The 26,367-nt window shown below is 42.5% G+C and overlaps 1 long non-coding RNA gene across 1 annotated transcript in view; it reads left to right on the top strand.

The window, feature by feature from the left end:
* Positions 1 to 801: 801 nt before the first annotated feature.
* LOC125282987 (uncharacterized) overlaps positions 802 to 26,367 on the top strand; it is a 45,189-nt gene continuing 19,623 nt past the window's right edge. Inside the window, exons 1-2 of the long non-coding RNA XR_008957561.1 lie at positions 802 to 933; positions 19,221 to 19,389. This is a non-coding gene — a long non-coding RNA (uncharacterized LOC125282987). The remainder of the gene's footprint in view (positions 934 to 19,220; positions 19,390 to 26,367) is intronic.

Here is a 26,367-nt window from a genome sequence, read left to right as displayed (position 1 = left end):
TGAAAAAAAACAAAACAAAACAAAACCTCTGCCACTCTAAGGATGTGGTGGCAGAGGTTAAACTGCCTTTGAGAAAGCCAAATGTTTGGACTTCAGTGAAGGTTGACATGGAAACCCACCTGAGGCTTCCTCTGGTGTCTCGGGAGGAAATAAAACCCGAGATGGATGTTCCCGGTGCAAGAGGAGAGCGGCTCGGTGGGGTGGCAGGTAGGCCTGCCCGCTGTGAGGGGGAAACTGCCCGGGGGCGCAGACAAGGGAAGTCGAGGGACAGACACCAAAGGCCAGAAAGGGCACGACTGTTGCGTGTGTGCCGGTTCCCCCGGGACATCCCGGCCGTCCCGGAACTTTCCACGTCCGGGCTCCTGCGCCGCCGCTACTGGAAAGTTGACGTTTTTATTCGAAGCCCTTTCGCCCAGCAGTTTAATAAAGAGCAGCCGCTGGCCGGGGCCGCGTCCTTGCCGAGCGCGGCGGCGGCGGTCCGGCGCCCCTGCTGGGGGCGCGCCCACGGGGCACCTCCCTCCGGCCGCCCGGCCCCGCCGCGGTCCCGGCCCCCACCAGGCCGCAGGGCGGCGGCCGCCGAGCGGGGGGCAGCGGAGGGGCCGCGCGCGCTGCCGCCGCCCGCCCGCCGGCCCCCGCCTCCGCCCCGCCTGGGGCTGGCAAACCCCCGCGCGGCTTGGCCCACCGCTACTTCTTGGGCCGACCCGCCTCGGTCGCTCCGCACGTGGGCACGGGAAATCTCCAGTGACTAGGAGTGTTTGTTAGTTGGGGGTGGGGAGGGGGTGGGGAGAGGCGAGAGGAGAGGAGAGCCAGGAGAGAGAGAGGAAGAGGAAGAAAGCCAGAGAAGCGAACCTGTAGGAAGAGGAAGGAAGCGGGCAAGAATCTGGTTACTTCCACGTTCTCCTTGTGTCTTTCTATACGGATTTCTCCTCAGAGGTGAGCCAGGCTTGTGAGGGGACAAGCCCTTGCCCTCCAGATGGCTCGGACTCTCCGTTTCCACTTTGGGTGTTTGAGCATGCCCTAGAAAAGAAATCTTGAGAACGTCTCTGTGGGATGTTGAGGGCCTCCATCTTGTAGGGTCACTGTTCCAAGTCTGGGGTATCCATACAGTCTAGTTGCCAGATAAAAGAAGGATACCTCGTGCAATTTGAGTATCAGATAAACAAGAATAATTTTTACTCGAAGTTATGTCCCATTCAATATTGTTTGTTTTGCTAAATCTGGTGACTGATTCAGTGTGTGTTTATGATTCTTCTAATTCAATTCTTGTCCAGACAGCAACTCTTTGAAGTAGGAAAATGGCTCCTGCACACTGTACCAACCACCAGGCCCAGTTTCCAGCCTTCCCTTTGTCCGGTCTGAATTTGGTGCAAGTTCAGCTTTAGGCCAAACTGTGAGGTGTTCTCTGGGGCAGTTGGCGGAGAGAGCTGCAATGGGGGGTGGAGATCAAGGGGGATGTAGTTTAGGTCACCTAAGATAGCAATTGGAATTTCCAGCTTGAGATAATACTAAGTGCTGTCTTCTCATTTAATGGAGGCATTTACAAGATTTGCTGTGAACATAAGAGTTAAATAGTAATCGCCTTTTGTAAGCAGCAGTTCTAACTGAGGTTTACATTTGGGATTAATAGTAAACTCCCCAGGCCTTACCAATAGAAGAATGTAGTTGCCCGAATAAACAATATTTTGATCAGGACTGAGCACCAAACCTCAGAGCACGTAGCCTTTTCCTAGCAAGGAGCATTTCCCAACTCTGAAGTAATTCGCAGTGTGCTGGAAAAACATTTTTTAAAAATGGATATCTTAGATACCATAAAAGGGAAAACAATTCTCTCTTTTTAAGTAATAAATACCATTTGTAGGAGAATTCCTTCAGTTTGCATTTCTGAATTATTTCTGATAATGTGAGGGTTACAGTGCTTGAGTGGTACCTACTGCCTGTAGTAAGGAAGAGTCTAATGGAACAATGTGGGTCTGGGGTTTACTGTCCTCCAAATGTTACACGTTCTTCTTGGTACGTAAAACTAAGAATGCATCCAGGTTATGGGGCTGGCCATTGAGACATGGAGTGGAAGGCCCCTCAGATGGTGGAATTCTGTTAGAGTTTCCCAGAGGCCATTGTTCCTTCAGCCTCCCCAACGAAAGGGGAGGAATACCCGAGGAATACTTTCTAGTTTCCTCTCTTTCCCATTCCGACCCCAACATCACAGGCTGGATTTCAGCGAGATACAGCATCTCGACAAAGACGGCCCTTTGACTAGGAATCTAAATGTGCTGAGAAGCACAGAAAACATGTTGTTGTTCTACTGGGAGGTCTCAAACGGCTCCAGGAGGACTCTCTTGGAAAGGCACCGGCCCTGGGTCTACTCCAAAAATGCTGCTCACTCTGCCCCCTGGTGCATGTGTGTGCGACTCATCCAGTCCGGAATTCCTTCCTCCCCACTTCCAGGCGATGTTGTGAGCAGCTTTTGGAAGATCCTGCCTTCCTGGGGCCAGTGAATGTTTCTCACTCAGTGGGTCGTGTGCTTAAAGTTGGGGAAACCAAAAACTTGGATTCCTTTCTAATTCATTCCTCCAACAAATAGTTGTTGATTTCCTACTGTGTCCACATCACTTTTCACCAAGCTGTCAAGGGAGTCAGGCTTGGGGTTGAATGTGGGGTGCTGAGTCACTGTGGGGAGTGATGTGGGCTAGGGGATGGCAAGGAGAGAGAATGGGCACACTGGAATTTAACAACAGTAAGGCCACTTTATGCCCAGTGTCTAGCAGTGTGTCTGGCACAAAGCTAATGCTCAGAAAGTTATTGTTGAATCTATTTGAAAATGAAATATTCTGGGTGATTAACTTTTTCTTATTATTCCTAACCTAACTCCTTTTCATTTCATTAAATATCAATCCCTCCTTAGTAACAATGTGTGCCAAAGAAAACCATTTTTTCCCTTGGGTGGTTAAAAACCTTGGAGCATCTCAGACTCATTTTCTGATCTTGGATTGGGTCTGCCTGGTAATGAGTCCTGTGGCAAGGCATTGTAGGAGACGGGCTGAGTGTGCACTGACAGAGGGACAGGCCTGGCTTTTTTTAAAGAAATCTCTTATGTGAGTTTCTTTGTCGAGATGCTGTATCTCACTAAAATTCAGCATATGATTTTGGGGGCAGGATGGGAAGGAGAGGAAAGCAATTAACTGGAAAATGGGTATTGCTTGGGAGCCCTGCTTATTAATGAACCCCTGGCAACATCCAGGAGGGTTAAGTTTGTGTGAGTGAAACAGATGGGCCTCTTCTCAGCTTTTGGCTAGGCGTGAGAACGTATCTGGGAGACACCCCCCCCCCTTGTCAAATGCACAAGTCTGACTTCTCACGCTCCATGAAATTTTATAGACAGGTTTGCCCAGGGGTTGACATGAGAAACAATGCTACTGACTATTAAATTTTTTTAAACAATTAGATGTTTATTGAGTCTAGAATGTGAACACATTCCACAGTGCTGGATGTGGTGGGAGGCGGAGAGGAAGGAGAAGACTGTGTCTCTACCTGTTGGGAGCTTGTAGAGTTGTTGCAGATTCAAAGATAACACAAAACAATCAAGTGCCGTTATGAGACAAGGAATATAGAGAAGCCAGAGAATGGGTCTCGAGAGCCAGAAAGAGTTGGAAGGCGAGAAGGACTGATAGGGATAATAGTAAGGTACCAGGCACTATGCAAAACAGACTAAGGGGACTCTTTCTATAACCTTCGCTACAGCTCTGTGGTGGTCGTACTGTTTTTGTTCCCATTTTCTACATGAGAAAGCTGAGCCTTATAACATTTAACTTGCCCCAGGTCACTCGGGAAATTAATGGCAAAGCTGAGATGAAAACATTTGTACACAAGGCAAGGAGAATGGATGAAAATTGTAGTTTAGTAGGGGAAAAACAGCCTTTCCTCTCTCTCCTCTCCCCCCCCCCGCCCCGCTTTCTTGAAAGTACGGTTGATAATTCCTACCTTTCGAGATTATTAGGTGGGATAAATGAGAGTGTTTGTGCACGTTCAGAACAGCCTGGTGTTCAGTGGGAAGTCAGACTGCATTAGGGAAAAGTGGGGGTGAGGACAGACATCCCAGCGAAGAGCGAGGAACGGGAACATGACTGATGGGAACAATGGGAAAGGGGATCTGATTTATAGAGGACATCAAAACCTAAAACAGAGGGTGGCAGTTGATGTGTCCATTACATACTTCAACGAAAGTGATGGTTTTCTGATTTTAAAAGTAGTATATACTCACAAATAGTTTGGGGAAAAAACCCGGGAAAGTAAAGAGATGACATAAAATAATTCCACCTTGTGGGGTGCCTGGGTGGCTCAGTCGTTAAGCGTCTGCCTTCAGCTCAGGGCGTGATCCCAGCGTTCTGGGATCGAGCCCCACATCGAGCCCCACATCGAACCCCACATCGAGCCCCACATTGGGCTCCCTGCTCGCTCAGTGGGGCGCCTGCTTCTCCCTTTCCCACTCCCCCTGCTTGTGTTCCCTCTCTCGCTGGCTGTCTCTCTCTGTCAAATGAATAAATAAAATCTTTAAAAAAAATAAATAATTCCACCTCTTGTACATAACCACATATAATCTTTTTTCTGTTATTTAACTTTGATCCTAACTTTATGAAATGTGTTATAAAATACAAAATTATGATCTTAACTCTATGAAATACAGTGTTCAAAAATGTATAATACATATATCTACTTATAATATTTTTTATACCGAGAACTAAGTTCTGTTTTTTTCACGCTTTTTGAGAACATTTTCCTCACCGCTAGATAATATTTTTTTTAATTAGTTAAAGTGAGAGAATATTAATAAAGTAGGAGTACCATAATATATTTGACAGTTTCTCTATTACTCGTTATTTATATTATTCCCAATCTTTCACTATTAAAAATAGCACTGAGATGAATATCCTTATTTGCATTTAAAAAATTTATTTCTTTAGGCTGAATTCCTAGAAATGGAGACACTGGGTCAAAAAATATAAGTGTTTTCAAGGCTCTTGATTCATTTGCCAAATGGCTTTCCAGAAAGGTTGAATCAATTTCTGTTCCCACCAGTAGTGTATGAGAGTGCCCATCTTAGGAAGCCCTTGCCAACAATGAGTTTTCCTTTTTAACTGATAATTTCATAGGAAAAAATAGTATCTTGTTTTACTTTGTATTTCTTAGATTATAAGTGAGGTGGAACCGTTTTTCCAGTTTATTGGCCGCTTGTATTTCTTCTTTCGTGCTTTTTCTCTTTGTTTTCCTGACCATTACTCTAGAACAGCACTGTCAAATAGAGACCTGATGTGAGTCATGTGCATAGGCTTTTCTAAAGTACAAACCTGAGTGTGACAGGGAGCAGGAAGTGGGAAAGAAGTAACAATGGCTTTGCCTTCTCCCAGTCTTCAGTTTTTCAATTTTAGATGAAATAATATGTCATCTTTTATGGAATTTCTCAGTTCAGTTTCAAAGATTTTGTATTTAGTAGCATTTCCTCCCAGACTTTAGAAATAGATTGGCAATCTTGGGTTTTAGTTTTTCTCCGCCCATGGATATATTAGCTCATGGGAAAGGTTGTATTAGAAATTCTTAATCAAACACCACATGTTTTACTCTGGGTGAATAATTTTGACCAGGAGTTGAGATCATGAGAGCCGTGTTTTAGGAGGATGCCGGACCTGACAAAACCATGTTTTGAAAGAGTTTGAGCTTGGAGGCCTGTAGACAGGCTGGGAAGTAGTTGCAACACGCAGGCCTGAGGCACAGAGACTCTTGATGGGATAGGGACACCAGGAATGGAGCAGGACGTGTCTATCCACAAAACAATTCCTGCGAAACGCAACTTCGGGTCTTTGTAAAAAATTGGACATAGCCAATGAAAAGAGAGAGAAGAGCTGGCTTTAAATTTTTGCGTATGTGTTTTGGTGGATTAAAAAAATGGTATTGCCTCTGCAAAGAAACGGGAGGGTCGGAAATCTCACTGCCAGGAAAACGTTATTTTCATTCGGGGTATGCCGATTTGGAGGGAAACACTGTCAATCTGTGGAAGAAACTGAAGAATTAGCTTATTGAACATCCGTTCAGTCTCTGTTCCAGCTAGTCCTGTATCGTAGGCACGAGAAAGCTAACCAAACAAACCTGTTTCTCTCAATCTCCTCGGCAGGGGAGCTGTATGCGCGTGTGACCTACATTCCGCCTTAGTTGCACCTTTGAGGTTTAATGGCAGAATTGAGTGCACAGGCTTGTGGGAGAGGTCACATTTGAGCTTGGATCAGTCATGATGTGCTGAGAATAATGGAGTGATAGGAGATCGGCTTCTCAAAGAGAAGAAAAAAAGTGCTGGTCGAATGTGTGGAGATTGTATTAAGGAGATGCTCTGAAAAACATGAAAGGGTTGATTTTGTGGGGCTGGTTGAGGCTGAGGGGCATAAAACTTTAAGGGCTGTATCGATTCAATGTTATATCTTTCTTCACTGGGAGCCAAAGCATACATGGCAAGGCTAACATCAGTATTTGCTTTGACTTTGCTATGACTTTTTGTAGTATGGCTTTGAGCAAGTTGCTTACAGCCTCTAAATTTTAGCTTCCTCATCTGTAAAATAAAGATCATCTTACATATCTAACACCATTTTTGCCAGAATTGAAGCACCTTCCAAAGTGAATATTTAATAGTATTTCCCCACCCCTATGAATCGGGCAGTGTGCTAGGTACTTAAGATACAAAGTTTAGTATGACAAGGTCCCTGCTCTCAAGAACTCATATTCTGTTGGGGGAGGGCAGAGTAGTCAACAGGAGTTACAATACAAATAAAGGCGGTGATGAAGGTCCACACAAGGTGCATCTCACCTTGGGTAGGGCTGGGGAGTTGCGGAGGAAATCAAAGAAGGATTCTCAGAGGAGAGTAGATCTGCTCTGGATCAGAGGGGTGAGTCTTAAGTGTTTAGCTAGAGAAAGCAGGGAAGTCATTTCTAGCCAATTGAGCAGCATGGACAATGGTGTAGAGACGTGAACACTTTTATCCAGCCTGGGGGAAGGACTAGTAACGTGTCTAGGTAGTCCGAGAGGAGGGGTCATGGTGATCTGAGCCTTCTGTTGCCCCTGGGACTTGCTCTGTCAGTTGACTCCTCCCTTCCAGTAGCTTCATGATCCCTTTACCTGGGTTACTTCTTATTGGCAAAACCTATAAACTCAAGTCTCCTCAGAGCTGAGATAATTTCCCTTGTTTGTCTGTTTCTCCATCTACTGTCCTTTTCTCTCTTTCCTTCCCTTTCACTCTTGGCCTCCAGTTCCTCCTCTCCTAACTCACTACTCAATCTCCCGTGCCCTGGATTCCCTGTCCACCCTTCTGTTAAACTGTTCTTACCACAGGTAAGATGGCTAACAGGTGGCCAGAGTCCATAGCCCCCTTTTCTGTTCTCTTCTTATTTGCCTTTATAATAGTTAGCCCTTTGCCACTTCTTCCTGAATCTTCTATCTCACTGTCCTTTTAGATCCTCTTGAGTCTTCTGTCACCTTTGCCAGTCCTTTTCTGCTGCCCAACCCTGAAGTTTAATGTTTCCTAGCATTCTTTTCTGAGATCCTTTTTTATTTATTTACTTTTTTTTTTTACAATCAACAACTCTCTCTGGGTAATGTCATTGACTCTTGAGGTTTCAGTTTACCACCACCCCCATTATTCTAGCGATTCCCAAACTCTTCTCTATGGCCTCTGCCTCTTCCCTGGGGTTCTGAGTCACATTTCCCATCGCCTACTGAGGACTCCATTTTTCTGTCTCTCAGGCATCTCTAAGTGAATATAGCCCCATTCAAGCTTATTACCTTTTCCAACAATCTTATTTCCTATATATGCTATATATACTTCCTATATATTCATTCCCATCTCAGTGTCCATACTTGAAACCTGGGAGTGGTCCTTACTCCCTCCTCTCTCCTCCACATCCAATCTGTCAACAAATATATTTATTTCTACTTTCTGCGTATCTCATGAGTTTGTTCTCTCCTCGTCACTGTCGTCTCTGTTGGAGGTCCTAATCACTGTTCAGCTGATTGACTTTCTTTTTTCGGATCAGCTTTCTCATCGGTATCCTTTCTTTTCTTTTCACTCCACTCAAATCCATCCTTAAATATCTTTTAGAGTGATCATTCTAAACTACATTCATTCCAACGTGAGTGATGCAAATCATTCCTCATTCCTGATTGAAAATGTGTTTTCTGTTACCTAAAACAGTAGTTCTTGTTCTTTTTGCATGGAACCTTTTTCATGTTGAAACACCTGCTGGATGCCCACATGTTAGCTATACTTTTAGTGCCTGTTATTTGAGAAATGGCATAAACTAAATCTACTTCAAATTCAGCAACAGGTTTAAGTTTATTTTGTTATTAATAAATATAGCATTGATATACGTTGACCAATAATATATATTCAGAAACATAAGACATATTCCATCTGAAGGCCTTCCTACTAGTCAAGAACCACTACCTTAAAGATGACATCCAAATTGATTAATGAGCTATATAAGGTACTTTAAACTGTTTTTTTTGGGGGGGGGGGAGAAAAAGAGAGAGTGCAAGTGAGTGTAGTGGGGTGGGGGAAGAAGGGCAGAGGGAGAGGGAGAGAGAGAATCTTAAGCAGGCTCCATGCCCAGTGCAGAACTCAATGCGGACCTCAATTTTCTGACCCTGAGATCATGACCTGAGCCAAAATCAAGAGTCGGATGCTCAACCAACTGAGCCACCCAGGCGCCCTGTGAAGTGATGTTTCTAGTCTCATCTCCAGTCACTTTGCTGTCCTTGCCTTCTTCTCACACCACGTTGGCCCCACGAGCTGCTCCTTTACCTCCCATTCCTCACTCACCACTTTTTCAGGAATGCCCTTCCTTCTCTTCCTCTGCCTAGAGCACCCTCACCTTAGCCTTCAAGACCTGACAAAAATGTCAGGAGAAACTTTTTTAGATTCCTCTTAGAGTTATTTGTTCTTCAATGCAACTCCAAACGCTTGGTGCATCATCTCTAGCAAAGCACTTTATTTTTATACCGGGATAATTTTTACATTTGTCTCGCTCACTAGCTGCTGGGCTCCCAGGTGGCAGAGTCTGGGTCTTATTTGTCTTTGTATCCTGGGCTCCCAGAATAGTGCTATGGTATGTGCTAGAGGTTGGTGGATTCATAGTGACTGTTAGAATATCTTTGGCAACCTTAGAGCAGCATCCTGAAAGAAAAGCAAAATAGCCCAGCCCCGAGTGCCCAGCTCTTTCCTCGAAATTACCACTCTATGCAGGAACAAATAATGATCAATCTTATACTTATCCATAAACTTGTAGAAAGTTACATCTATAAAAACCTGTAGCTGTCATCCAATATGAGCCCTTCACATTACAGACCGGGAAATCAGCATTGAGCCTTTCCTTTTCCAGATTTCAGCAACACTCTTTTCAGCTTTCTCCATATTCTAGTTCTTGATTCATTTTCTTTGGATCCTAACTTGTCTACATTCCTCCTAAATTGTTGGAATAAGTTGCTCGTTTACAGAGGTATAAAATTTGTTTTAGTCCCTAATATACGAATGCCTGCAATCCATAGATAATGTATATTTTTAAATGATTTAGGCATTTTAATCTTCTTCCTGGCCAAGTTCTTCACCAGGCAGTATCTAAGGAGGAACAGCATTGGCGGATGTGAATTCAAACTGCATTTACTTCTCTTGCCCAGACTCTGAGGGAAGTGAATGGGCAGCAAAGTGCCAAAGGCAAGCAGCCAGAGGAAGAGCAGCGACCTGGACATTCAGCCTCTGGAAAAATGAAAATCCACTGGGGCCCACTCTCAATTCAGAGATTATAACCTGCCTGGTTTTTATAACCTCTGAGTGTCAAGCCTCAAATGCCAGGTGTCAAACTGGAGATGGGTATTTTTGTGGCAACGTGGATGTATTTTGTGTGGCGGAATGATTTGTATGGAGCCATGAAGTAAGTGGCTTGAAGGAGAATGTGGAGAAAATTTGTCTTGGGCAAGAGGCTGAGCCACTGAAGTATCTTGAGGGCGCTGTGTATGACATGGAAAAAATTAGATCTTCTTCTGTTGTATCCAACTGACTACATGGTCACTTTGAGAACAGTAAAGTGGTAGTTATTCTTGAAGAAGTGTGCAGAAGGAAATTTAGCAAAAGGAGGTTACAACCTAGGACTTCTAAAGCGTCTGCCCAGGATCTAAAATAGATTCCTGCCACTCTGTGGAGGAAAAGCCTGGACATCTCTCTGAATTTAAATGAGGTATTACTGTTAGCCATTAAAAACGAAAATCCTCCTACATCTAGTAGCCTGTGGGTGTGCAAGTGTCCTTACTAATCTGTATTCCATCTTTTGGCAGGTAAAAGTGACCTGAACTCATCTATTTATACTTTATACAAATTTCTAACTCTAGGGATAGAAATTGTCAGGCTCCCAAATTCAAGTCAAGAGAAGTTAGAATCCTCATTGTTTACAAAGCTTGTCCATCAAATGAAGCTGGTGTTAATTAACTCTGGCATCCCTAAGTTCATTTTGCATATTCAAAGGTTGCTATGAAGGCCGGGTCTTAAATAACAAATGCACAGACCGCACCATTAAGCAGAATGCAGGCATCGCATATTTTTCCTTGTGTTGCTTCTGTTACCAATCAAACTTGCAGATGTGAGACTAGAGCATTTCTGACAGTAAGTCCCACAAAAAGATGCTGTTCATTTATCTTGGCAATGGGCAGTACTATTCTAAGAAGGCAGCTGTGCATGGCAGAGCTCACTACTATAGCTCAAAATCTGTCCTTTCTTAACACTTGCAGGGCATTGGGTTATGGCATTCAGAAGGAAATGGAACAGATAGAAGGGTACATTGAGAAACAGCAGTTAACATGCTATGACTTGTAAAATCCTTTATGTGCAGTACAATGTTTTCAGTTATTAAATGAACATAATTTAAAGAGCAACCTGCTTGTCATCTTTGGTACTGTTGTATATTCCTACCATATTAGTCAGTTTTAACTTTTTGTAGACAGTTTTCAACTAGTGCAGATCAGTAGCAGTTCATGGATATAGTTAAATCTAAAACAAAAGGTTTACATGCTATTTTAGAAATTTTAGTGAGCATATTCCAGGTTATATTAAGTTCAACAAATACCCTATGTAAACAGAATATTCTGGATATAAAGTAAGCCAGCAATGCAATATCTGAAAAGTTGGTCTTCTTTTTTCACCCGACAATTTTCTGGGCTACACAACTGCAAGTTCATTTTGAGGGGATTCGGAGACACCCAGGGAAGTGCCTGTGGACGCAGCTCAGGAGCACACTGACCTACTGGGACAAGAACGGCTTTGTCCGGGCTCACGTGACCAAAAAGTTCACACAGGCTGTAATGATAGACATACCTTCTTCCTTTTGATTATTGGCAGGATGCCCACTGTAAACCGACAGCAGGCTGGGTGCTGCGCAGAGTTGGGGGGTGAGAAGGAAAGGAGAAGGTAACAGAGCAGTTTTTCCTCTTTTTCCCCAGTGGTACACAATGTGTATTTATTTATGCCATAGGTCACTGGGCAAATATCCAGCTATCTTTATGTACACTGAAATCAACTTCTTTGTCAGTGCTTCTGGAATAAAATACTACTAGCATCCAGAGCCATAGCTATACATCACATGTTTTTGTCTTTGCATATATGCTAGAGTCTAATGAGCCTAACTCATTCCATGATATCGATGTAAGCACATAGTTATAGCTGCATCTTAGGGCCTTAAAATAGAGATTTGGGTTTGGAACTGAGAGCTTTCTTTCTTTTCTTTTTTTTAATTCTTCCTTTTCAGATTATTCCCTTTTTTCCTATTCTGCTTTAGACCAGACACTTCTAAAAGAGTCTGTACCTTGAACAGACTGGGCATTGTTGGGAATACACACTGCCTTTCCATAGAAATCCTGTTCATGAGTCAGAAAGCAAACACCAGGCCTGTTGTATTGATTCTATGATGTGGGTTACTAATGCAACACCTGACGTGTGTGAGCTGGCCAAGAGTTGCTCCCCCAAGAGTTGCTGGGCAGAATGCTGGGAGGGTTGGAGCTAATTGGAAGTACAACCCATGACTGTTCGGGAAATGCGAAGTCGTGCCATTTCAGAGCCAGGCCTTTCCCTTCTGTTTCTCAGTAAGGATGCTGTTTTCTTAATAGTGCCCATGGCTTTATTGCAGTCAGTGGAAGACAAGAGGCCATTTGCTTCCTGCACATCAATCACTATGGACCTGAGCTCTCAGGGTATGTTCATCAAGAGGCAGGCTGCACGAGCCTTGCTGCTAAATTCTTGGAGAGCATTCAAGTCAGCTAACTGCAAGAGTCCAGTTAATCAGACTCTATGGTGGATAGAGGTGTGAAGAGAAACCCAAATGTCCTCAAATGATCAAGCAAGATGGATTGCTTGTCTGTCGTTGTCTGTGGTATCCTGGGCCTGCTATAAGCCTGAGGTTGGGTCTGTGGTGTCATGGGCCTGCTATAAGCCCGAGGTTGGGTCTGTGGTGTCATGGCCCTGCTATAAGCCCGAGGTTGGGTCTGTGGTGTCATGGGCCTGCTATAAGCCCGAGGTTGGGTCTGTGGTGTCATGGGCCTGCTATAAGCCCGAGGTTGGGTCTGTGGTGTCATGGGCCTGCTATAAGCCCGAGGTTGGCAAACTCTAGCCTCCAGCCTCATTTTGTAGAACCCACAAACTAAAAATGACTTTTACATTTTTAAAGCATTGTTAAAACAACAACAACAACAAACTAAAAGCAGAGAATAGGGGACAGAGAGTGTATGCGGTCCATGAAACCTGAAATATTTACTATCTGGCCTTCTGCGGAAAAAATGTCTAAGCTGCGAAGGCGTGATAATGAGAAGTTCTGCATTTCTAGCTGCCACGTCACTTCGCTCCCCTTCACGGTCCATCTGTGTTGTCAGTCAGCCCAGGGGAGGACTCTGGCTGACTTAAGAGACCCTGAGAACCATGTGCGGCTTTGAGATTCCTGCACCACTTTCCGGTGGGCCTTATTGCAGTCCAAGGCTGCCACGCCTGGTGCTCAGGAGGTAATTGGGTGGAGAAAAATTAGATTGAAGATGGATTAGAACAGTCCCCTCTAACTTCCCAGCCCATGACAGGCCTGCCAAAGCTGCCCAGCTTCTCAGCGAGCACATGCCTTTATCAGATCTTTCGAGCCATTCGATACTTGGGTGATTTTCTTCCAATACCCTTCTTGAAGAGCTGGCCCACCTCCAGCAGTTTGGGAAGATAAGATTCTAAATTAATTCCTAAAGTTTCTGGTTTGATAGAGACTCCTGTCAATCTGGGTTCTTTCTCTTTGTTCTTTGAGCTGAATCCCAGGAGAGTCATGAGTGTTTCTCCTGCTGCAGCTGTGTGTGAATGTTGCCGGTGAGGTCTGCTGATGTGCCCCTAGGTTGATTATCAGGAGTGGGGCTGGGGAGGGGCAACATCCTTCATCTTTCATCCTACTTTCTCTTTGGGCCAAACATTCTCTTCCTGAAGGACCACGAATCCCAAGGCTAGGTATCCCTCACGTGAACAGACTGAGTTAAAAACCTGGGATTCCAAGAAGCTTCCAGGTTGGCATCCATCACCATTTCCCTGTGACTCTCATCTCCCCCCTTATCCTCTTTGATGTTGCCCTGGTTCAGGCCTTCATCATCTCTCACTAAGACCAGAGTGGTGGCCTCATCACTGGTGACTCAAATCCAAGTCCACCTCAGCCTACTCTGCACCCTGCTTCCGGGGAACTAAAAACCTGGCTGTGTGTTTCCATTGCCTACACAATAAAAGCTCAATGCTCTTAAGGCATCTTGAGATCTGCCTACTTTTCTAGTGATCTGCCTACTTCCTTACCTTACCTCCCATTTGCATCTGTTTTTTAACCGTGGTTACAGGCATGTCGCTCCTTAGCAGATCGTCTCACACACCTACGCCTTTAATGCGGTGACACCCACCATCTGAAATGCCCCCCCTGCTCTTTCCCCAAGGTACTTCCCTAATATCGAATCATCTTTCAACTTGGAGGTCAGGCTTCATGTTAAGGATTGAATTGCATCCTCCCCAAAAGATGCTGAAGTCCTATAACTGTAAATGTGACCATATTTGGAAATAGGGTTTTTGTAGCCAGTCAAGTAAAGATGGAATCAGTAGGGCAGGCCCAATCCAAAATGACTGGCACCTTCTAAAAAGAGTAAATTTGGACACAGATAGACTTACATAGAGTGAGGACAATGTGAAGACACTGGGAGAATGCCATTTATAAGCCAAGGAATGACAGGCTATCAGAAGCAAGGAGAGAGGCCTGAAACCAATTCTCCCATACAGCCCTCAGAATGAACCCTTGATCTTGGACTTTTAGTCTCCAGTACTCTAAGAGAATAAATTTCTGTTGGTTAAGCCACACAGTGTGTGGTACTTTGTTAAGGCAGCCCTAGCAAACAAATACAGGTCATTTTTACTGTAGAGCCTTTCTTGATTCACTTAAAGTCAAAATGGACTTTTGTGTGCCCCACCTTATTCTACATATATCCCATTATGCCAGCAGCCATACGCAATAAAGCAGTGCATTCAAGTTATAATGCACATGCGAATCACCTAGTAATCCTGTGAAAAGGCAGATTCTGTTTCCTTAGGCCTGGGTTGGGGCCTGAGATACTGAATTTCTAGCAAGTTCCCAGGTGATACCAATGCTGCTGGTCCACAGGCCATACTCTGAGTGCCAAGGCTTTAGGACACTAGTTAACATGCCTGTCCATGATGCTGTATGATGCCTGAGGGCAAGATCCATGTCTTTGAATACCTAGTACTTGATGCACTGCTGGGAATATGACAGGCACGTAATAAATGTTGGTTGAATGGTTGATGAACAGAGGAGCAAATGAATCTATGTTATTAGAATCATGCCTTGGTATTGAAGGATTCATGATCATTCCCAAAATATGTTGGACATACAGTAACTGCACTGCCAAATGTCTCATCGCTTTCCCACCCTTCACCAGTTTTACTCGTTTGAAACTCAGAGAGAAAAGCCGCTCCTATCACACAGGAGGAAATATATTCTGGAAGGCCACCATGGTGGCAGGGAGGTGTATTGCTCATTTTTCAACCGTATTTAAGTCAGCTCTTTAACACTGTTTGGCAAGAGTCACCCCTTTCCTCCATGCGTCCTCCACTTCTACTCTTTGTGTAACTGCCCAGAGGCTGGTCACTGAGAGCCCGAGGATGGGCAGCTAATGTATATGACTAAGCTCCTGGTAGGAATCCCGCTCTGTGCTCTTAAGAGAGCTCCTTGAAGTAGGTGTTATGATCCCTATTTACAGACAGAAGACTGAGGCTGGGGAAGAAGTCGTTTGTCCAAAACTGTCCAACTCGTGGGTGACAGAAGCAGGAGTCAAACAGATTTAACTTCAGTATCTGTGTCTTTTCCATTGCCGGTGTTCTAACCAATGGCACTGTTGCACTGTCTCTGCTGCCTTCAGTCCTCCCGGCAGAAAATGGAAAGCAGTAACTCTTCCTCTCCAGCTCAGAGGTGATTACTCAGCTGCTTTCTAGGCTCTTCCAATTCTGGTAGTCACAGAGATGTCGCGTTTTCCTGGCATCTTCAAGAAACAGGATGTTTCTTCCTGTAAGTGATTCTTTCCTTTCAATTTAAAAAATTGTTTTAACAATTTGGGATAGAATAATTCTGGCATATGGTACACTAGTTTTGCCTTCTTAAAGAAGATCTTACTTAATGCCTCAGGGCCATTGTTAAGGATTGTCATTCCTAACACTGTGCTGAAATTTATTCATATTTTCAAATACTACTGAAAATAGTGAACTGTTTGCCGCTACATTAAATGGTGTCAGACTCAATATTTTTAAAAAGATTTTATTTTTAAGTAATCTCTACACCCAGTGTGGGGCTCAAACTCACAACCCCAAGATCAAGAGCCTCATGCTCTACCGACTGAGCCAGACACGTGCCCCAGACTCAATATTTTTTGAGACAACAGTTCTTTTGTAGTTTTTTTTTCTATTCCTCCCTTAACCTAAAGACTATCAGTTATTCCTTTTTGCTGCTGTCAGTGAATCTGCTTCTACTACCTTGTTTTTCACTTGTTAATTCAATTCTCAAGGGTGGGAAGAATTGATATGCAAGCTTGTTAGAAATTCATGCAAAGTAAAAAGTAGGCCATGAACATCTAAGACATTTCCTTCTGAGTTAGTGTAAGAGATTAATTGCCTTTAAATAGATGTTTTTGTTCTCCCAGAAGTTTCTGTGAATTTTCTGGCTCTGATCATTATATTTTCAAGTTAAGGTCTTTTCAAAAATGATATCTATTAAGGTGCAATGGTGTTGTACAACATATTAGCTTTAGACTCCCTCTTAATAAAACAGTTAATAACAGCAAAAACTCCCTAATCTGCAACAACGCAAAAGGAGAAGACGTTCGGAATTAATTTTTAAAAATCTTATTTAAAGCATTTTTTAAAAATTATGTGGTTCTCTTGCTTTCTGAATCAAAAAGTGACTCACATTAGCTGCTGAGAAAGTGCTGGATGTATTCTGTTGAGTAGACAACAGTATTCATTTGGCTTTAAACAGTATGTCCAAACCATTGTCTTAAGTAATTTAAAACTAACGCTATAATCCTTCAGGGTATTAGCCCCTGTAAAATCATTTCTAAATAGTAAAAAAATAAACTCTAGTGTCAACCAGGTTGGATTATTGCAAATTCCTCATTAATAGAGTCTAACTTTTCTATATATTTTCCTTCCTTCCTTCCTTCCTTCCTTCCTTCCTTCCTTCCTTCCTTCCTTCTTCCTTTTAACTGCTAAAGTGTCGTCTCAATGACCTTTTGACATTTCACAATTAAGGTTTTCCCATATCTTTGGGAAGCAATTTTGAAACTGAAAGATAATTTTATTTATACCTACTTATTTAAGTATATGCTAAAGCTTCTTATTTTGAAAACTGAGAAGAGAACAAAAGAAGAACAAGCAAAGACAAAGAGGAAAAAAAGAAGTAATTGGTCAAAATTCAATATGGTGTATATATAGCAGGGTGGGGGCCAGAGGACAGGCCCTGCTCTGATTCCCTGGAATATTCGGGTGTAATGAATGAAGGCACAGCCCCAGAAGACAGTCTATTCCTTCTTGTTACTTTACAGACCAATGACCCTTAGGTTCATCTGAAAAATCAACATTTGAAAAGTCAATGTGACTTATCTAAGAAGAAATCAGTACCAGCAAATTAGTTCTTTTAAACATACAAACAAGCCATACGGGTTGTTTTTCAGCGTGGGTTTTTCATTCCAAATAGCTAGCTTTGAATAGAGAGGTGTACTACAAACTAAAAGTACATTCATCTCAGATAATGCAACAAGTTTCAGTTCTAACAGGATTTCCTGGCGTAACAGAAGCTTTCCCTAACAAAATAATTGTAGTCTAGAGAAAACAAGGACATTAGGCTTAAATGTCTCTTTTCTTACTTTTTATTCTTTTGCCATAAAAGCACAGGGGCTTTTTCCTTGTTTTAAAAAGTTTTTATGATTAATGAGATGGGCTATAACATGGTGGAGGCAAAACATGCTGCTTACAGAAATGTACAGTTTACCAGCCAGAACCACATTTGTTAGGGCAAAAAGCCTTCATAAAATAATTATGAATTGAAATAGTTAACTTCGGTTTTTGTTGATCATGTAGAAAAATTAAGGGCCATTTTTGGGGCAATAATAGTACCATCAAAAAATAAAAGAAAGAAAGAAAGGACATTTTTGTAAGATGTATGTTCACACAATCTAAACAAATTCTAAAAGAAATATAACCACCTAGGTGCCAATTACATACTTTCCAAAAGTTCAGTTGTTTTTAACCACTATTTTACCAACCTTATTTTTTCTTATTTTGATTTAGAAAAAAGACTACTACCCTACAGTGCTTCAAAGAGTAGGAAAGTCTCTATCAATAATCTTTAAGCTTTTTGCTCCAACACATCAAAAGCCTTTAACTATCACTTTGTCCCCCAGTTAGTGAGATGGTCTTTTCTTGCTCAAAAGGGTCTAGACTGCTCCCTGACTGTGGGAGAGAAAATGTACATTGTATTTGTCTATGCCTACAATTCCCGCATCTTCCCAAGTCGGAAGCGTCTTAATCAGAAACCAACAAGAAAAAAAGGAAGATCAAGATGTCAGACTCTCCATAGTTCGTGACAACTCCATGATGGTTTCTTTCTAACTAGAAAAGATTTTTTAGGAAGATACTTTTTTTTTTAACTTTCTCTTCTCTATATATTATTGAAGCTCAAGTTTGTGTACAAATTACCTTGTGTTGATTTACCAAGTTCCTCATTGTTTTCAAAACCGCTTCTCAAAGAAGCCTAGACCTTTTTTTTTTTCAGCATTTACAAATAGATTTGAATTGAAGTTTTAATTAAAAAGCCAGGATAAGGGGGGCACCTAGGTGGCTCAGTTGGTTAATCATCCAACTCTTGATTTCAGCTGAGGTTGTGATCTCAGGGTCCTGGGATAGAGCCCCGTGCCTGGCTCTGTGCTCAACACCGAGTCTGCTTGTCCCTCTCTCTCTGCTCCTCCCCCTGCTCTCTCTCTCTCTCTCTCTCTCAAATAAATAATAAATACAATCTTTTTTTTAAAAAAAAGTCAGGATAAGGAAAAGCCAGTATTATCACAGAGTCCATTTTGCAGGTGGACAATGAGGACAGTATGTGAGAGACAAGAATTACTGATGGTTCTAAAAACCATCTATGAGAGGGCTCCTATCCGGTTAGTTACTCATGTAACTCAGATGTTTGCTTTTGATGCGCTCTGTATCCGTGATGTTGGAAAATTAGTGTAAGGTTCATTGATGCTGTATGCTTGGGTTACCTATTTGTCCAACCATTAGAAAAAATAAACCTTCTGAACATGTGCTGAACTCTTCCTCAGCCTTGTGTTTTATTATGAGAAATGAACTTCAAATGCTTTTGGCCAAGGTAAAATAAGTTTGGCTTCAATACCATGCCAGACATTTTTTTCTTAAGTTTGCAAGACTGGTGGACTTCTCCTTCTTGGAATCCAGGGTCGTGTGTGTGTGTGTGTGTGTGTGTGTGTGTGTGTGTGTGTGTGTTGTTTTTAAGTAAATGCTGAGATATTTAAGTAAGTGTTTATTGTGGGTTTTTTTTTTTAAGATTTTATTTGTTTATTTATTTGACAGAGAGAGACAGCGAGAGAGAAAGCACAAGCAGAAGGAGCAGCAGAGGGAGAGGGAGAAGCAGGCTGTCCACTGAGCAGGGAGCCCAATGTGGGGCTCGATCCCAGGCTCTGGGATCATGACCTGAGCGAAAGGCAGAAGCTTAACAACTGAGCCACACAGGTACCCCCAGGTAAGTGTTTTTAAGTGAATTTGATTCTTTATTTTATTTTTAATTTTATTTATTTTTTTAAGTAATATCTACACCTAGCCTGGGGCTTGAAATCACAATCCCAAGATCAAAAGTCACATTCTCCTCCGACTGAGCCAGCCAGGCACCCCTGATTCTTTATTTTATTTTATTTTATTTTATTTATTTATTTTTTTTTTTAAGATTTTTTTTTTTATTTATTTGACAGAGATAGAGACAGCCAGCGAGAGAGGGAACACAAGCAGGGGGAGTGGGAGAGGAAGAAACAGGCTCATAGCAGAGGAGCCTGATGTGGGGCTCGATCCCATAACGCCGGGATCACGCCCTGAGCCGAAGGCAGACGCTTAACCACTGTGCCACCCAGGCGCCCCCTGATTCTTTATTTTAAACAACCTTAACTTCCCTCTTAAAATTGAGTTTATGGATGAGAAACTCCTGGTTTCAATGTTCCAATGACCCAACTTTCTCATTACTCCTACTGCAACCCCAAAAAACCCCAGAGTCTTTCCTCAAGAGAGGATGCTCATGCCAATTCTACCGTCCTTGCTGGTCTTCCTTCATCTGTGAGGCAACACACATTTCATGCGGTGCCAAAGGGGACAGATTGTTTCCCTTTCATACTCAAGCACCTCACCCATGTTCAACGTAGAAATGGATTTTGTCTTGCTGTGAGAATCCTGTTCGTTAGAACTGGGTGTTCGGTTAGCTTTTTGTGGTAAGGGAAAAGCATTTCAACAATCCCTACCCTTCTGCTGGAAAATACACCTCACCCTGGTCTGTTATCTTCTTTTTGTGTAGAATGAGGTAAAGAAATGATTTATCCTCTCAACTTGCACGCTCTGCATTGTCTCGCTGACTTCCCTTCCAGGCTCTCCGTGGGATTTGAGAATTTATATTTCCTTGCTTTTGTTTGCTGATTGTATAAAGGATTTTTATCTTCTTGTTTCAAGTTAACTCTCACCAGCTAGGATTTCCTTTCTTTAGGTAACACTTTGTCCCCTAAGCATTTTTTTTTAGCTTTTTCTTGAGTTTGTTCACATTCCATTTCACTCTTATTTTGTTTCTTTTTTCATGTATACTTTAAGAAGGCATTGCTTTTCAACTCTATCTATTGTCTTTCTCTTTTTTTCCTCCTTATTTATTTCTTTGGAATGGCAAACTATTGCACCTCTCTCTCTCTCTCTCTCACTATTATTTAAAATGACCTAAAAGGTGAAGTACAATATCCACCCCAAAAGGCTCCTTTTTTGTTTGTTTGTTTCTAAAAGCACCACCAATCAGAATTTACACTCACTCTGAATAGCCGTTCTCAAATTAGAATCACCTATTGTCATTCACCTCGTGTCACTTGTCCTTGGGGTATAAGTTTAGCTCTGTTCAGGTGAAATAGAGGGAACAAAAGAACAAAGACCATTGCTCTCCCTATTGCCACATACCTAATCACTAGCAGACAAAGACAGCATAACAAACGCTTCAGGCCTAGGACTTAAGTGTTTCACACCAGGGTGTGTGTGAGGAGTACATATTAATTTCTGTAAGAACAAAGAAAACTGATGAATTTCATAGAAGACCAAAGAAATAACACTGCAAGTTTAATTTAATTTGAATAAAGTATGGCAGAAGCTATATTTTATAAGATATTTCCTAAATTGCAGTTGATGGCTCACATTTTTTAAAAAACAATATTTAACAATAAAATTCCAAGTCAATGAAATAGGAATAGAGCCTTAGAAGTTCCTGTAAGCAAATTTGGTTTGTAGTTAGTTAATTCAATCGTTTTTAAAAGTTTTTCTCTTAAATAACATGATTTTTAAAATGTAAGCAGTTAGTGGTAGCATTAGTTTGATTCAGGTTTATTATAGGTATAAAGTAAAAGAAATAATAGATACTATGGTTTAAGGTGGCACTGAAAAAGTCTGGCTCTAAAAATTTCTGTTTGGAAAAGCAGCAAACAGAAATCAAACTAAATCATCAGCATATTGAAATATTAACTCTGCCTCCTTGGAGAATCAGCAGCAGCTGGAGAAAAATGCATTGTCCCAGGACACAGAGGACATCATCTTATGAAGTGACTCCTGGTGTGCAGTAGGGAGAAAAGGTCAGACAGAGATAGAGTTTTAAGCTCAGCAAAGGTTTATCTGACTTCCTCTGGCCCCTTGTTGCAGAATTCCTAGCTTTCATGGTTGTATCAAGGTATTTTCTGTATATATACTGTTGAGGTCTTTTATTATCATCAAAATATACCTTTAACAATGTGCAAGAGGATTTTCAGGGCAGTGACTCTGCATGCAGCTGTAATGGTGGATACATGTCACTACGCATTTGTCCACCTGCATAGAATGTACAATACCGAGAGTGAACTGTGATGTAAACTGTGGTCTTTGGGTGATTATGATGTGTCAGTGGACATTCATCAATTGTAACAAACGTGCAACCCTGGTGGGGGATGCTGATAATGGACGAGCGTGGGTGGGGGGTGGACAGGATGTGTATGGGAAATCTCTGTACCTTATGCTCAGTTTTGCTGCGAAGCTAAAACTACTCTAAAAAATAAACGTATTTTTAAAAAAATGTGCACAGCAGAGACCTCCCCACCTCCACGGCCTCCCCCCTCTAGGCATTTCAGTTCAGCTTTTCAAATGCTTTGGAGTGACAAAGTGCACCAGCAGCCTCGAGACGTATCCTGTATCGAATATGATCATAGAGTTTATCAACTACCTAAGGCACTTGCAAGAGTGAAGGGACCGCCCTTAATAATCATATAGGGCTAACTGACCCCTGGGACTATTTCAGAAAAGCAGGATGTATGATCACTCTACTTAATATGCCACTGTTTACCAGCATTTTTAGATTATGAAACTAATGTAGCAACGTAACAAAAAGTTTGAAAACTAGGGGAAAAAGCATAATTGCACTCGGTAGTTTTGGATTCTCTTCCAATGTTTCCCACATTTCTTTTTTACAATTGCAATTACTAATGTGTATGTGATTTTGTACCCTGTGGTTTTCTCTTACTGTTAGGTCATAAACACTTTTTTCATGTTGCTGGTTTTCAATATTATTTTAACATAGATCTTGGTATTCCAAGCAGATGTACTTACCGTTATTTAGGTATGTCTTGCCATATACTTTTTTAGCTGCATATGAAGTAAGCCCTTGCTACTCAGTGTGGCCTGCAGGCTGATAGCATGGGTACCTGTGAGTTTAATAGGAATGCAGAATTGCAAGCCCCACCCCAGACCCACTGAACCCGCCTTTTCAGAAGGTCTCCCAAGTGACGCACATCATATTTTGAGAAGCATGGAGTTAGTCTACTTATAAATAATGCTGCTGTGAACATCTTCATGCACATGTATTTTGCTTGTGGATGGTTTAGTTATGTTCAATTTCCAGAAGTGAGATTATGAGTTCAAAAGGCTTGCACATTTTTACGCTTGCCAGAATTGCTGGAAAGTTCTTTAAGAGCCAGAACAGTGGGTGTAACTGAGTGCTCTAACCTGAAGGACGGGTCCAGTTAGTGCCCTCTGTCAGCTGGCGGATTACAGTTGACCTGTTGGAGCCCTCTGGTGTTAAAAGTCCTACTATTTAAAGCACAAGCCTCCTGTTACCATCTGGAGGCAGAGCCAGAGAGCAAAATAGCTTTCTGTTCCATCTCTCTGCCCCTTAGACTCACAGAACTTCTTGCCGTGCCCATCAGATTGCAAGGCTGACAACTCCTAAATATTCCAGATACAGGCCAGAAACCTCTTAAATTTCATGTCTAGGGAATTCATTCCTGACTCTCTCTGAGTCATGAAGAAAAAGAAATGCTTCTTTCGGGCGCTTTTAGGTTCACCTTCCAAGCCACAGTAATTCTAGCTTTGTTCTGGCATCCACGACCTAAAGGATCACTGTGCCGCTTCCTTGATGGCTCCCTAAGTCTCTTTCCTTCCCCAGGAGCTGCAGATATTTTCTTTTACTGATAATCTCAGCCCTTGAGGGGTCTGCAGTTCCAGGGCTTATGCCATCTTCATTGGGTTCCAACATGTTATCCAGACTTTCTCTGCTCACCGCCACTTTCATATCTGACCTGCTTTCCTACTCCAGCATCTCCAGTTTTTCAGTTGGCCTCTGAGTTGCTGTTTTTCTTGGGACAATGTCACATTCTGGGGCCTATGATATGCTTTCCTGATAGTGATATTGTCCAGATCCTCAGTTTGTTTCTTCATGTTCTTAAGCCTGCCCGTCAAAACTGCCACACATCAGGCCTGCTTATCTGTGTAGATGTCTGGGACTGTGTCTGGCAACTTTACCCCGCTGGTTTCACCTTCATTTGAGGATGATCACAAATGGACATCTGGATTTGTCTCAAGATTACTGGGATATCAATATCCATCCTTGCAGACTTAACTAGATCACTGACATGCCTTTACCATTTCTTCTGAAGACATTTCCTCAATTAAGGTGCTCTCCCTTTTCCATCAGTGACAAAGTTTGATGTTATCTCATAGAAATGGAAGGGTGCTTTCCACAATTACTCTTCTTTACGGGGTTCAACCTGTTTGTGTGTGTGTGTGAGAGAGAGAGAGAGTATGAGAGAGAGAGTCTGACTTTTACCCATAGTTCATTTTGCTCTGAGAGGCCAAGTAGAGTAACTTGTCTTCAAGATGGCTGCCATCAGTTCGTCCTGTATGTGCAAATCATTCTCCCCTTGAGCAGTAGAATCTATGCTTCCACTTCTTGGAGTTTTAGCTGATTGGTGAATACTGCAACTAACAGCATAACTCACAGGAGAAGTGAGGCTAGGTCATACATAAGAAAGGTTACAGCTTCTGCCTGGCTCTCTTGGAATGCTCACTCTGGGGGAATCCAACCCCAATGATATAAGATAGCTGACTACCCCAAGACTGCTGTGCTATGAGAAGACCCAAGGTAGCCACACAGAGAAGCCATATGGACAGAGGTATGACAAATAAGCCCACAGCCATCCCAGCCCACATGTCAGATGTGTGAGTGAAGAAACCTTTAGAAGACTCCAACCTCTGCCTTCATTCAACGGAATGAATTTGAGGGACTCCAAAAGAGAGCTACCCAGCCGAGCCTTTAAACACCCAGAACCATGAAAAAAAAAAATTAAATAGTTATAAGTCGCTAAATTTTGAGGGAGGTTTATTATACAGCAGTAGATAATCAGAATGCCAAATATCTATTTTTGGTAAGGAAACCTCTCAGGTTCAAGGTAGTAATACAACTGCATCAGTGATTATGCCACAGGGTTTGAAGTTCTGCTCCAACCTGTCTTTAAAAGCTGTGGCTTGATTAATTACTCTGGAAAGAGTACAGTGTCATGGTTACTTTAAGTTGCAATCTAGATGTGGCTTGAATGGGCTCTTCTCCAGAGCTGAGTGATGAAAGACATCAATTCAGTGCTGATGGACTAGCTTTGTCCTAGGACTTTATTCATGGAGAGGCTGACGTTATTAACTACAATATGAAAATAGGTCAAAGCCATAGAAAGTTAGAGGAAGAGGCCTTATATATAGAAATTGCCTAGTCCAACCACCTACTTTTTTTTTTTAGATCAGATAAACAGAGGTGCACAGAGCTAAAGGGTCTTGCCCAGATCCAGATCTGGCTAGTGTCAATGCCAGGATAAGAATGCTCATCTCCTGGCCCAGGTGCAGTTCCTTTCACCATATCACTCTGCCTCTTGGATACTAAAGAAACTCTGAGGAAATGGTTGTATGCCATATGGTTTTATCTTCCCTTCCATTTATTCTCTATGTCCTATCTGCTGTCAGTCTGTACAATGGGGCTAATACCTACCTTATGTGATTTTTATGAGGGCTAAATGTGATAGCTTATGGAAATTATCTGGCACTTACTGTGTACTCAATAAATGGTAAGTATCGTCTTCAAGAGCCTAGTAAAACAAATTCTTTGGAATAACCATCTCAAGGGCCTTTAAACTGAAAGAATTTCCCCTCAAACAATACCCTAGGTATGAGAAATTCATCACTGGGGAGGACTCCAGAAGGCAATTCAGCATCCACCCAAGTTCTAACCCAGACAAGGAGACATTTCAACGACCTGTGAGAAAAGAGAGAGCGGGATGTGGATAATTAGCACGAGCGCATGGAATAACTCACCATCCTGCAAAGGGAAGCAGAGAGGCTGAGTCAGCTCTGGACACAAGAATAGGAAGAGAGCAGATCTGGATGTCTGGAGTTCTTTCTGTCAACTTTTTATAAAAATAAGTACCTCTAGCTGTCTGTCTGCTGAGGAGACATCCATCACCCGGTCTGTGAAAGTAGCTTTCCTTAGGCCTGTCTCTCCAGACTTCTGTTGTGGTTACTTGTCTCACTGTGGTTATCCCCACGTCTGCTTCTCTGTCTCCCTTGTATCATATGTGCTGTGTGTGTAAAACTCTTTATGTGAAGTCTGGGAATGGTTTTTAATACATTCGGAGCAATAAGCCAGAACCTCCACCTTTAATACCTGCTCCTGCCATTTCTCATCAGTGGGGCTATGAGCACATGTGGGGAGCAGCCACCCGTGACAGATCGGGGCCTCACCGTGCAGGGATGCAGATGGGGAGAAAGGGAGCCATTGTACCGAACACCTGTCCAGCAGTCTGGATCCACAGGAAAAGGTGTTCTAGCAGCCATAGGGAACAGTGGGCACAGCCCAGATTGTGGACAGAGCAAACGAGGGATGCCGCAGTTTAATCATCGTCGTGATTGCAGGCGATGAGCGGAAAAATCATTCTCACTGGCCCTTTGCTCACTTCATGGTAAGGGGAAGTGGCTGTCTCACAGCTGTTGACAGATGCCTTCAGAGTTAGACGAGTGGGTTCAAATTCCAGGTCTGCTGCTGGTTGGCTTTATGATTTGTGGTAAACTATTTAAGTTCTTGGAGCTACAATTTCCTCACCTGAAAAATGGGGATGATAATAACGCCTGCTTTACAAGCAGGTTGTAA

This window comes from Ursus arctos, unplaced genomic scaffold, assembly GCF_023065955.2.
Source record: "Ursus arctos isolate Adak ecotype North America unplaced genomic scaffold, UrsArc2.0 scaffold_5, whole genome shotgun sequence".
NCBI classification, from domain to species: Eukaryota; Metazoa; Chordata; class Mammalia; order Carnivora; family Ursidae; genus Ursus; species Ursus arctos.
Note: the sequence above shows the minus strand (reverse complement) of the source record. Positions and strands in the feature narration are given on the sequence as shown.